Below are 13,128 nucleotides of genomic sequence, written 5' to 3'. Positions count from 1 at the left end.
CCACCCCCTCGACCCCCGGCGGCCCGGCCCTCCCCTCGCACTCCTTTCCCCCTCCCACCATCTACCGCAGCCACTTCCTCCCGTCCTCCGGAAGTGAGTCCGTGGCAACTGCCACCCTCCCGTCACCCGCCTTATCTCCCCGCAGCCCATCACCCCCGCCACCAAGGGAGCAGGACTTGGGGTTGCTCTGCAGTCACTATTAACAGGACTGGGGACGAGGCGTGGGCAGGACAGGGTGTGAGTGAGAACGGAGCTGGGGACGACAGTACCGGCCGTGCAAGAAAGGGCGGGACAGAGTTTGTGGCGGAAAGCGGGAGCTCGCGTCAAGTCGAGCCGCACGGGAAGAAGAGCGCATGCGTCACGATGCCTCGGTCGGGTGCTTGGACTGCCTGGCCTGGAGGGAGTGGGCGGGAAGGGGGCGGAGCGAGGAGCCCGGAAGTGGGGGCGGAGCCGGCCTGGCGCCGGTTCACCTTGTCCACTTAGGTCTTAGGGTCGCCTAGCAACCGCCCGCGTGTTCAGAGTTCTGGAGAAAGCCCAGAGGGCACCCCTGTCTGGATGCGAGTCCTGGTGAGAAGCAATTCTGGAAGCACCAAGGCTTGCGTTCACCCGTCCCTGTGCTGAGAGCTCTGTAGCCGTACTGAAGGAAAGCTGTTTTGTTCATTGCTTACTGTTTCTCGCTGCATCTCACGGAGGCAGGACCTTCCTTGGGTCTGAAAAGAGAAAGAAAAGAGTGAGACTACTCATAAATTAAGCCCCCCCCCGCGCCCCCACGACAGCTCTCTGTTGTACACGCCTCGTGTGAAACACTTTTCAATTGTTAGTACCCACAGGTCGGAACCACGGTTACCATTCCCTGAGCAGCAGAGAGCTCTGCCCGAGATTACGTGGCTAGACAGTGATAGAGGCTGGACGCGAACTTCGTAGTCTGTGACACTAACCTATGTTGCCACTGTCGTGTGCCACCTGTGACCATTCTCCTCTTAAACCTTTCTACACCTTCAAACATTGGACTTCCAAGTTCCAAAATTTCCCTGGTTGCTTTTTTCTAAATGTATTGGTCTGACTTGCTTTTGACTTCAAACTGAATCCAAGAGAAGCTACTACTAATTTTTGTTCATATGTCATCCATTTAATGACGTGTTCTAGAATTTTGCCAGGACTGTGGACGGATTCGCAGCCTTTGTTTTTTCCTCCTCTTATTGAAAACTGGAACTTAGGCTCCAGTCTTCTGGCATATCTTCTTTGATACTGTGATTTATAAGAAGAAATATATGTATTTGGTCTTTGTCTAGTTTCTGATACCGAGCTCCTAAAATCCTTGGAATTTTCGTAAGTGATAAGAGCACTAGGAGGATCTTTTGTTCCAATATTTGATTTTTGACCCTAGTTCCTGACACAGGGCCACTGAAACCCTTGGCATTTCCTGGGTGATAGGAGTGTCATTTTTTCTAATGAGGCAACTTTGGGTGGGCTCCTGGATAGCTTCTGGATGGGGGCTGATCATTGGAAAGACCAAGCTGTGATTAGAAGGTTGGAATTTTTAAGCACCCCCTCCCCAGGCACTCCCCCACCCCCGCCATTTTCTTGAGATGAGAGAAGGGTTGAAAACGGAGCTAATGATAGATTAGGCTTAGGTGATGAAGCATCCATTAAAATCCCAATAGTATGGGGTTCAGAGAGCTTCTAGGTCGGTGAACACATCCAGAGACCGGGAGGGTGCCACACCCCCAACTCCAGAAGGACAGACGCTCCTGTGCTCGGGACCCTCCCAGGCCTTGACCGCTGTATCTCATCTGGCATTCATCTGTATCCTTTAATAAACGAATACACATAAGTGTTTCCCTGAGTTCTGTGAGCTGCTCTAGCAAATAATCGAATCCAAGGGGTAGGAGGTCACGGGAACCTCCAGGTAGAACAAAAGTTGTGACTTGCAATTGGTATCTGAAGCAGAGTCAGTTTGGTGGTACTGAGCCCCTAACCTGTGGGATCTGATGTTATTCCAGATTGTGTCAGAATTGAGTTAAATTGTAGGACAAGCAGCCGGTGTCACAGAGAACTGCTTGGTGGGAGAAAACCTCCACACATTTGGTGTCAGAAGTTAAGTGCTCTGTATGAGTAGTAAAGAAGACACATAGGATAAAAGACTGGGTTTTTCTAGTACATACGTTGATCTGACTTGCTCTTAAGGCTGAATCCAAGAGGAGCTACTACTAATTTTAAGAGTTCATCCATTTAATGACATGTTCTAGAACCTTGCCAGGACTATGGACGGATTTACAGCATCTGTCTTTCCCCCCTTTTTGAAAACTGGAACCTAGGTTCCAGTCTTCTGGAATATCTTCTATCCATGTGATTTCTCCAGATTACTGGCAGTGACCAACTTGCATATTTTCAATACTGGAAATGTAATAGTTGCTAGGTCAGGAGTCGTGAAATGGTTTTTTTTTATTTGGAAAGATGTCATAGTATTAGAAACATTCTTAAAACAAAATTTATATTGCTGCTACACTCAAACAATACAGGTCCACAAATAAGTTCCTGATCTTTTCTCAAAAAGCTGTCTTTCTCATCTGAATTAATGTTAACTCCACTTCATTTTCTCAGGTCAGAATGCCAAGAGCCATCCTCATCTTCCTCTCTTACCTCCTCTATCCAGTCTGTCAGGAAACCCTGTTGGCTCTATCTTCAAGCTCTGTCTAGGATTCAACACCTCAGCATTCTCACGCCCCCTTCACCATGCACCTGGACAACAAGGTCCCTCTGTCCTTACTCCCCTCCTCCAGTAGCCTAGTCTTCACACAGCAGCTAGAGGGATCCTGGCATTTCTCTGCTTAAAACCCCACAGTGGGTCCCCCGTTCACTTGGAATAAAAAGCCAAAGTCCTTACAGCAGCCTACAGAGCCCAACACCAACTGGCCTGCTTACCCCTAACTTGCTCTCCCTTTGCTTACTCTGTCTCAGCCACACTACCTTCATTGCTATTCCTTGAACCCACCTCAGGGCCTTTGCACTAGCTGTTCTCTCTGCGTATAAAGCTCTTCTTCCGGATACTTTCATTACTCTTTCAAATATTTTCTCAAATGTCACCTTTCTCAGTGAGGCCTTCCCTGGCCAACCTATTTAAACCCTGCCCCTCAGCCACAGCACTGGCAGTTTCCCTTTACTCTGCTCAATTTTTTCAGTAGCACTCACTTACCAGCTCCCAACATATTTATTATGCTTACTGTGTCCTGTCTGTCTCTCCCTGCTAGAATGTCAGTTCCATGAGGGGAGGCATATTTGGCTGTTTGATTCCTTGCTGTATCCCTGGAACAGGGCCATGTGCCTGGCCCTTAGTAGGTGCTCAACAAACATTTGTGGAATGAATGAAGGAATGAACTTGAACAACTGTTTTCATGGTGGAGTTTTCTTATCCTGCAGATACCTGAACATAGTGATAAGCATAGTATGCATATTTTGCATTATGATATTTTATCATCATAAGATAGTATCATGTTTCTAAATACTTTCAAAATTACAACCACTTTTTAAAACGTACTTAGACTTTTTGCATGCTTGTTATAATAAAGCAAACAACAGAGTTGTGTAAAGAAAAAGTTACTATCGTCCCACCTCCACTAATCCCTTCCTGCCGAAGGGAACTACTTTTAAATTTAGTGGATATCTTTCCAAATATTTTCTCCATACCCACATATATATGTAACAGATACAGATGTCACAGTTCAAAGACAAGTATGACTGAACTGTAACTTTATTTTGTATAACACAAGACAGTTTCTATTTTTAGGCCTCATTGCCTCTGATAGCAGAAAAACTGAATGTGGTTAACTCAGGATAAATGTTAGCACTTTATGATTTGCTTATTTATTAATGATCAGTTATAGTCTAATTCTAGTGAACTCTTTTCTCCCTTCACCTTTACAAAATTACCAGACTTTTAAAAATTATTGTAAAAGAAGTATATATTCATTACAGAAAAATAGTAACTCACAAATAGCAAAATTTTAAAGTAACCATATGTAAAGCCAGCAGCCAGAAATAATCAGTTTGTTCTTTTCATATATATGCATATTTGAGATCCTATTATAATTGCTTTATACATTGTAAACATATTTCCATGTCAGAAAATATACCTCTATGGCATTTTTAATGACTGTGTGATCTCCCATTATACAAATGTACCATAATTATTGTCCCTGTTTTTGTCCATGTGATTTCTCAAAAGTAAAAAATCAACTTTTTACTTTTGCGAAATTACTTGTAGCTAAATGTCTGAGCATATCCCTAATTATTTCCTCAGGATAAAATCTGGAAACTGTTGTCAAAAGGTGTAGTCACTGTTGAAGACTTTTGACGCATGTGAGACCTACAGAAAGGTGTCACTGCTTTGACTCCAGCGAGCAGGAGGGTCCTTTTCTTCACACCCTGCCAGCACCATTTAAGTCTTCCCTATTATCTTGTTTTGCAATGTTTTCTGGGATATTTTCACAAATATATTTTTTCCAACATATATTTTTCAGATGATAATTATTTTGGATTCATTTTAGAAGCTAGATACTCTTTTATAATTTAATGGGCTCCTCCTTACCTTTTCAAGTGTTCCTTGTACTGATTTTAGTCCAAAGTCAGATAGATACAAAAGTCAGTTTGTATATTTGCTATTTTTCACATGTTCTTTTATCCTGGAATGTGTTTTAGAATTCTGACCCATAAGGAAACAGCCATATTCATTTTCTCCTTTTATCTTATTGTACCTCTTAGCAACTTCTGACCCATTCATCTGTGCACCTCTGACTGTGCACCTCTCCTTCCAACACTCTTCCCCCTTGACTCCCATGCCACCACACTCTCCTGGGTGCCCTCCTCCCTCTCTGACCACTCCTTCTCAGCCTTCCTGACTAGCTTCCTCCTCCTCCCTCTTATTCTCTACCCAACACTTTCTCTTTAGATGATCCTGTTACCAAACTCAGGTCTGGCTGCTCACCGCTCAAAAATCAGTACTCAAGAGAGAAAAATGTTGGTAGAAAGGAAAGTTACTTTTAATCCGAGTGCCGGCAATCTGGGGACATGGTGGACTCAGTTTCCCCCCAAAGCCATCTCTGAAGATTCTGCTCAGCCATGAAAGTTTTTAAAGGGAAAAAAGGAAGTAATCTCAGTTAACCACTGAAACAGGGGGTCAGAATCGGCGATTCCCCACTGTGTGCATGTTTGTCAACTTCCTGTGATTTTTCTTTAGGTGCTATCTTGTTCACACAGTTTGTTCACGAGGTTACTGAAGGGGAAGCTAGGGAAGAGATCTGGTCATCGGTTACTTATTCTTCACTTCTACTTCTTTGATCTACAGAAAGAACCCACATGTTAGGCAAGGTATTATGTGATCAAAAGATTTGAAAGGTGTGCTAGGGCCAGAGATGAGTAGAGCATGGGGATGCCAGGTTTAACGTTAGTGTCAAGACAAAAGGGTCCTCCCGCAGAGAGCTGTTTCCTGCAAAGAGCTCTTTCCTGCCAAAAACTGCTTACAATCCCACAGGAGTCACGTGGCTTCCATTATCAACTCTGTGTCAGAGACATCCAAATAAGCCCCCCAGGTCCCTTCTCCTCCGTCCTCCAGGCCCATATATCCAGCTGTGTGCTTGACATCTCAACTTGGTCCCCTCACAGGTAGCTCTAATTCAAGTGTCCAAAACTGAACTCATAGTATTCCTCCCAGCTCCTCTCCCAGCATTCCCCTTCTCAGTGAGTAGCTCCATCATGCAGCCAAATGCTTGTGCCAGAAATCCAAGTCCTCCACAAAGTTCCCACATCCAATCAATCAGCACACCCCTCAAAGTTCACCCCAATTATTTCATGACTCTGCGCTTCTCTCTGTCTCTTCCCAACCTTGGGCCAGTCAGTACAGCTCATACTGTGACCATAGGAATTGGGTCACACAGGACTCAAGCCTGGCCAGCCAGCTCCTTCCTGAGATTTGCTGAATTCAGAGTAAGTTTCTCTCAGGTAGCAAAGCTCAAACATGAATGGCGATAGTTTCAGATTTTCTACTTAAAGGACAAAAGTCTTGGAGGACACTTGCTCAAGATTTGTTGGCCCTGCTCAACCTTCTGACCTTCTGACATGAGTTGATGCTAAGGAGCAATCTGAAGCCACTTGATGTTTCCCTTTGGGAGAAATAGATTTTTCAGTCTGTTGCCCATGTAGGTTTTCCATTATCCATGAAGTGCGGTACACATAACCAGAATAACTTAGTTATACCAGTTTTTCCTGGACACATTACACCCTTTAAATCTGCAGGTACGAGTTTTATTTTATTCCAGTTATGTCACTTACTGCAGGATTTCCTTTAGCAAGTTACTAACCCTCTCTGTGCCTTAGTTTTCTCATGAATACAGTGGGGATGATAACACTACCTAACGTTATTCAATTATCGTGAGCATTCAATGAGATCGTGCATGTCAAGTTCTTCAAACTATGCCCAACCTATATAGTAAGTGCTCAGTAAATGTCGGTTACTCTTCTTACGATTAATTCAGAAAAGTTTCAGGCTAGTACTTCTTTACTGTTTCTTTCTGTTTCATTTGTTCTGTTCTCATCTTAGGAATACCCATTTTGTATATGTTGGGACTCATTTGACTATCTTCCACCTCCCTCATTTTTATGTCTTTGTTTCTTTGCCATTTTTCATGTTTTGTGAATAGTTTTTTAGTTATGCTTATTCTATTTTTGATGTTTCTAATGTTCCCAGGCAAATATCAAGTTAATACAATTTAGTTAATAGTAAATTGTATTAACCTGATAACTAAAACTCTAACATTGTACACCTGGTTTTTTTTTTTTTTTTTTTTTTTGCATCTTTCCAAAGTGTATGGTTTAGTGGTTTTTGGTATACTGGCAGAGTTATACAACCATCACCACTAATCCAGAACACTTTCATCACCTTTGAAAGAAACCCCATGTCCATTAGCAGTCACTCCCCATTTCTGCCTCCCTCACCCCTGGCAACCATTGATCTACTTTACGTCTCTACCAATTGGCCTGTTCTGGACATTTCATATGAATGGCATCAGACATTATGTGTCTGGCTTCTTTCACTTAGCATAGTTTTTAAGGTTCATCCATGTTATATAGTATGTATTAGCACTTCGTTCCTTTTTGTAGCCGAATAATATTCCACTGTATGTATGTGGTTTATTCATTCATTGGTTGATGGATATTTAACTTGTTTCCACTGTGTAGTATCTGTTTTTCCCAGTGTGATATAAGGAATGAATAAAGAGACTGGACCACAGCCTCCACATAGAAGCCTACAGAATCCCCAGATGAAGAAAGAGGTATTTGGGAGGAATTTGTGTTTTCTGGAAAGCAGTGGATATGGGCCAGTGCCCTCCTAGATGTGGGGAAATCCCAATTTTAAATGATATGTTATCCCCACTCTTAGTATGCACATAATCATCACACCATGTTTCTTCTGTGTCAGGTGGAGACAGTCCTGACTATAGGCATGTTCTGACTTTCCCCTTGTCTTCTCACTCACTCTGTCCTTGGCCTGGTTGGTTTTCCTTCCTGAAATGCCCTCTGCCTATAGGTCTCTCTTCATGTGTGATTTCTTAGTCATTATGCCATTTTCTAAAATCTGCTCCCTTCAGCACTTCCAGGAGGTGAGGGTGGACTTTCTGGAACACTGAAGGCAGATAACCCCCACTCCCTTTTTTATGTTCCCTGTGGCTAAAAGTAAATAAATAAATTAATAATTGGGTGTGGGGGCCCGGAGTTGCACTGCAAATATGGAACTGAAGAGGATGTGACAAGCCCAGACGTCTCCAGCTAAGGTGTAAAGCTGAAGACTGTGTAGATGCTGTAAGGAATCTGAGTGAAACTCAGAATATTAAGCAGAGACTTAGGATGAAGGTGGGGTGGTGGATGGAGGACACTTGGGAATTTCAGTTCAATCATGGGATGAAAGCTATTTAAGTACACTTAAAATCATAGCACTTTCTTGCTTCATTTCACAATGAAGGATGAACTTACTATCTTGTGTCTGGTCTTTTTTAATCCTAGTATTATTTTAATTATGTTAATTTGGGGCATTCCTCCCCAACTAGATTATGAGCTTCTGAAAGGAAGAGACCCTGTTTACCTTATCAGACTCATATATTTCTGAATTTGTTCAATTCAATAAACATTTACCTGCCAGCTCAGATTCTGGCTCCTCTGATTTCAGTGGACTCAGGAGATTCGATTTCCTTTCCCAAGGCTCAGGTTGTAAAATCTATCCTTCATTCCTGGCAAGGCATTCATGAGGATCAAATGAAACCAAGACTGTGAGAACCCTTTTAAAACTGAAAAGAGCTATGTAAATATTTATTGTGTTTAGAAGTTTCCAGATAGCAATCAGAAAGTGCCAGGGTGCTAGTAGCTTTGCGCTTTCAGGGGAGAACCCCTCAATGCCCTCTCCATCTGAGAACAGAGAAAGTCCTCAGCATCCCCTCCCTTAGGAAGCTGCTTCCATTTCTCACCTGGCCTCTCCCTTTTTCAGGGCTCTCAAAGTGTTATCATGTCATAGAGAAAGCCAGTCTGCTCTTAAACACCTTTCTTTAACAATATTATAAGTTCTAATTGTCACTGGGTTGGTGGGTTGGTGGGTTGGTTGGTTTTAAATCTGAATTTGCATTTAAACCAGAAGCATTTTTCTCAGGTCAGTATTCCCTTAGACCAGTTCCATCAGCAGGGGTTGTCCAATTACCTAGTGAATATTTGAAACCTCAGATACTGATGCCAGGAAGCTGAGGTTTTCCTATACGGGCCTCCACTGGTGGGGAGTGGTGGGGAGAGGGGTGGAGAGGGAGAAGGGGCAGTCAAGTGAGAACACTCTGAAATAAAAGTGTCTTTTGCCTTCAGGATGTATCAGTTCACAGGGAGAGAGGAGACTGGTTCTCAAGAAAGAACAAAGAAGCTTACAAGTAAAACACTGAAGACATGCAGAAGTGCTGGTGTAAAGAATAAAGAAGTGTTTAGAGGGATATAAGCTTAAATTAGGAATACTTCCTGAGGGTAGGTGGCTCACCAGCAAGGTCTTGAAGGGAACCAGGAGAGAGGAACCCCTGGTTTAGGTGTCATAAATCCTCCCTTACTTCAAGTAGAACCAAGCTCAAATAGGAATATTTCTAATCCTTATCATCTAAGCTGAGCCTGGTGCCAGGAGCTTGGATGCTTGTCCTGATTGCAGAGACCAGGTTTCACACACCCGCATCAAATCCTTTAAAGCATTTCCTTGTGCAGGAGCAGTTGAAAAGTACTTTGGGGAAAAAACAATTACAACTATTACCCCCAAACCAAAATTATAACCTGTTCATAATTCCTTTATCTTTTTTGAAATGGGTTTTAAACCAGAACAACTATTTTTAATTGTTAGAAACATTTTAAATAATTGTCAGTAATAGTCTTTATTAATCATAAAAAGAGAAACACATACATTAGTCTTTGAAAGTACCATCTCTGATATTAGGCCTTTTTAGTATTTAAGAAAAAACAGCAGAAAAGAGCAAGTAAAAGCATGTGAGGGACAATAACATAACTGGACCTAACAAAACAAAGAGGCTGAGATGGGAGACAGAATGAAAGAGAAATATTTAAGTTGGGGATGGAAGTCAATGAAGGAGGTCTAAGTAATTAATAGGATGAGAAATATAGATATCTACATGCTAAAACAGGCAAGAGAGAGCCATCAAAATTCTGAGTCATGAGAAGCAAGAAGGACTACAGTCCTGCAGCCTGTGGAAAAAAAACCACATTCACAGAAAGATAGACCAGATGAAAAGGCAGAGGGCTATGTACCAGATGAAGGAACAAGATAAAACCCCAGAAAAACAATTAAATGAAGTGGAGATAGTCAACCTTCCAGAAAAAGAATTTAGAATAATGATAGTGAAGATGATCCACGACCTCGGAAAAAGATTGGAGGCAAAGATGGAGAAGATGCAAGAAATGTTTAACAAAGATCTAGAAGAATTAAAGAACAAACAGAGATGAACAATACAATAACTGAAATGAAAAATACAGTAGAAGGAATCAATAGCAGAATAACTGACGCAGAAGAACGGTTAAGTGACCTGGAAGATATAATGATGGAATTCACTGCTGGGGAACAGAATAAAGAAAACAGAATGAAAAGAAATGAAGACAGCCTAAGAGACCTCTGGGACAACATTAAATGCAACAACATTCGCATTATAGGGGTCCCAGAAGGAGAAGAGAGAGAGAAAGGACCCAAGAAAATATTTGAAGAGATTATAGTTGAAAACTTCTTTAACATGGGAAAGGAAATAGCAACCCAAGTCCAGTAGATTACACTTTCTTCTGAAGTGTGCACAGAACATTCTCCAGGATAGATCACATCTTGGGTCACAAATCAAGCCTCAGTAAATTTAAGAAATTTGAAATCCTATCCAGTGTCTTTTCTGACCACAACACTATGAGGTTAGAAATTAATTATAGGGAAAAAACCGTAAAAAACACAAACACATGGAAGCTAAACAATACGTTACTAAATAACCAAGAGATCACTGAAGAAATCAAAGAGGAAATCAAAAAATTTTCAAATTACCAATGGCATTTTTTACAGAACTAGAACAAAAAATCTTAAAATTTGTATGGAGACACAAAAGACCCTGAATAGCCAAAGCGGTCTTGAGGAAAAGAAGCAGAGCTGGAGGAATCAGACTCCCTGACTTCATACTATACTACAAAGCTACAGTTGTCCATAATTCAAAAAGACACATGCACCCCAATGTTCATTGCAGCACTATTTACAATAGCCATCTCATGGAAGCAACCTAAATGCCCATCAACAGATGACTGGATAAAGAAGATATGGTAGACATAAACAATGGAATATTACTCAGCCATAAAAAGGAACGAAATTGGGTCATTTGTAGAGACGTGGATGGATCTAGAGACTGTCATACAGAGTGAAGTAAGTCAGAAAGAGGAAAAAGAAATACCGTATATTAACGCATATTTGTGGCAACCAGAAAAATGGTACAGATGAACTGGTTTGCAGGGAAGCAGTTGAGACACAGATGTAGAGAACAAACGTATGGACACCAAGGGGGGAAAGCAGCAGGGGGAGGGGGTTGTGGTGTGATGAATTGGGAGATTGGGATTGACATGTATACACTGATGTGTATAAAATGGATGACTAGTAAGAACCTGCTGTATAAAAAAAAAAATTCTGTGTCATGAGGAAATATACACTAGCAGTCAGGAAATCATAGCATTTTCCATCTTGAAACTATTACAACCATATTTGAACAATTCTAATGAAATTTTTTATGCTAAAAAAATAATACCATCTCTGATCTTTTGCTAGGTGTGTGATTCACTGTTTTCCACCTTGTTTTGGGACAAAGGTGTGGTTTTCACATGCCCTACCCCCCACCCCCAAACCAATACAGACTCCTCCAGAATAATGGAAGAACCTAAATTAAAAGTAATCCAACACCCCTAGCAAACACTCATTAGGTATCATGTGGAAACTGTTCATGGCAAAGTAAAAAAAATTTTTAAGGAGCCACCAGTTTCTTGGAGTTAATCCACTCCTTCTTCTGCCTGCCACCTCCCAGTTATCTCACTGCTATGTGGCAATCACCTCTGCATTGTGTCATGCACTGATTCACTCCTGGTAACTGTTAAAGGACTGAACTTTTCAGATGATTGCTGCTTTTAAATAAAATCAGACCCATTTGAGGTCACGTCTCGGGGAATATTAAACTTGCATTCTGACATGCCTTCTTGAGTGAGCAAGAAATAATTGGAATTTCAGTAGAGAATTGGGTGTGATGTATGAAATGGATCGCATTACTCAGCTGCAACCCAGAGCGAGGAGAAGATTTCAAGTAAAACATTTGGTTTACTTTTTTTTTCTGGGCTTTGTCAGTACCTGAAAAACCAGAGGCGGTTTGCTCCAGGGAAGAGATCAGGGATGGCTGGTCTGAGGAGCACAGAGACTCCAGATTCATCTCCCCTCCCTCAGCTTGGGGTGCCACCTCTTCCTCCTCCACCCACCAAAGTCCTCAGAAGTCCTCTATTACCAGCTCAAATGCCACTCCCTCCTTGAATCCTCAGTAGCTGTCAGCGCTGATTCTTCTTTGCCTTGTATTGGAATTGTATTGTGGTACAGCTGTCCCTAGTCTCACTCCTTTCCTCATCCCTCAGTTCCACCTCACCCCCAGTGGTATCTCGAGAGACTCTGGTGGATTGTGAGCAGCCACGGAAGAAATCAAAGTTTCAATGAAGCCCTTTAGCATGGAAATCCTCCCAGGGAGGCTGTGGAATCGAAATTAAGAAAGGTAGAAAAGAAAGATACAAAATGTTGAAGATTTAACCTGATACATTTTGAGAAAAAGAAGAAATGTGGTGTAGTGGATGAGGCAGGACTTTGGGCTCAAATCTGAATGAAATTTATAGATGCCACTCAAACAAATCCCTAGAGAAGAGATACAGCCAAGAAAATGTTAGAAACTTGGTTGCAGATTGTACAGGTTTGAACAAAGAGGGCCAAGTTGGTGGGGTAACGGAAAATAGAACAGGCATTCCAAGAATAATACATGGTGTTCCCAGTTAAAAAGTAAGGAAGTGCCATCTGAAAAGTATGGGAAAGTGCAAGTTTAGGCCCGTGTAGAGAGACGCCATGCATGGCACAGCCATTATGTTCACACTCAAGGTCCTCATGCCTTGGATTCAACTTCCAGCTCCACCACAAAGCTCTGCGCCATGGGCAATTCTTCAACCTCTCAATGCCTAAGTTCCCCCCACCTGCCAAATGGGAAATGAATAATGGCCACCTCATGGTATTCTTGTAAAGATTGAAGGAGTTGCCAGCAATGGTGCCTGGCACATAGTGAGTACCATATCATGGTACTTTACTATACATTATAAAATTTGAAAGATCCACTTGGTGATTTATTTGGAACAAATAAAGAAACCTCAGGAATAACCTTATCAAGTCCTCCACAGATGATGAAACACGGTGTCATTATATGACCTTTATAAGCCACTTGAAATGCATTTTATTACCTACTAGTCTCTTTGGGTCATTTTTTTTTTTTTTTTTTTTTTTGGGGTCGCGGCCCC

The 13,128-nt window shown here is 41.9% G+C and overlaps 1 protein-coding gene across 1 annotated transcript in view; it reads right to left on the bottom strand.

Annotated features, from left to right (window-relative positions):
• Positions 1-387, bottom strand: part of MGAT1 (alpha-1,3-mannosyl-glycoprotein 2-beta-N-acetylglucosaminyltransferase) — an 18,423-nt gene extending 18,036 nt beyond the window's left edge. Inside the window, exon 1 of the mRNA XM_024767302.1 lies at positions 270-387. The gene's annotated coding sequence lies outside the window, so the exon portion shown is untranslated. The remainder of the gene's footprint in view (positions 1-269) is intronic.
• Between the last annotated feature and the right edge of the window lie 12,741 nt (positions 388-13,128).

The sequence above is a fragment of the Neophocaena asiaeorientalis genome, unplaced genomic scaffold, assembly GCF_003031525.2.
Source record: "Neophocaena asiaeorientalis asiaeorientalis breed wild unplaced genomic scaffold, Neophocaena_asiaeorientalis_V1.1 scaffold87, whole genome shotgun sequence".
NCBI lineage: Eukaryota > Metazoa > Chordata > Mammalia > Artiodactyla > Phocoenidae > Neophocaena > Neophocaena asiaeorientalis.
This window is presented reverse-complemented; position numbering and strand designations above follow the sequence as displayed.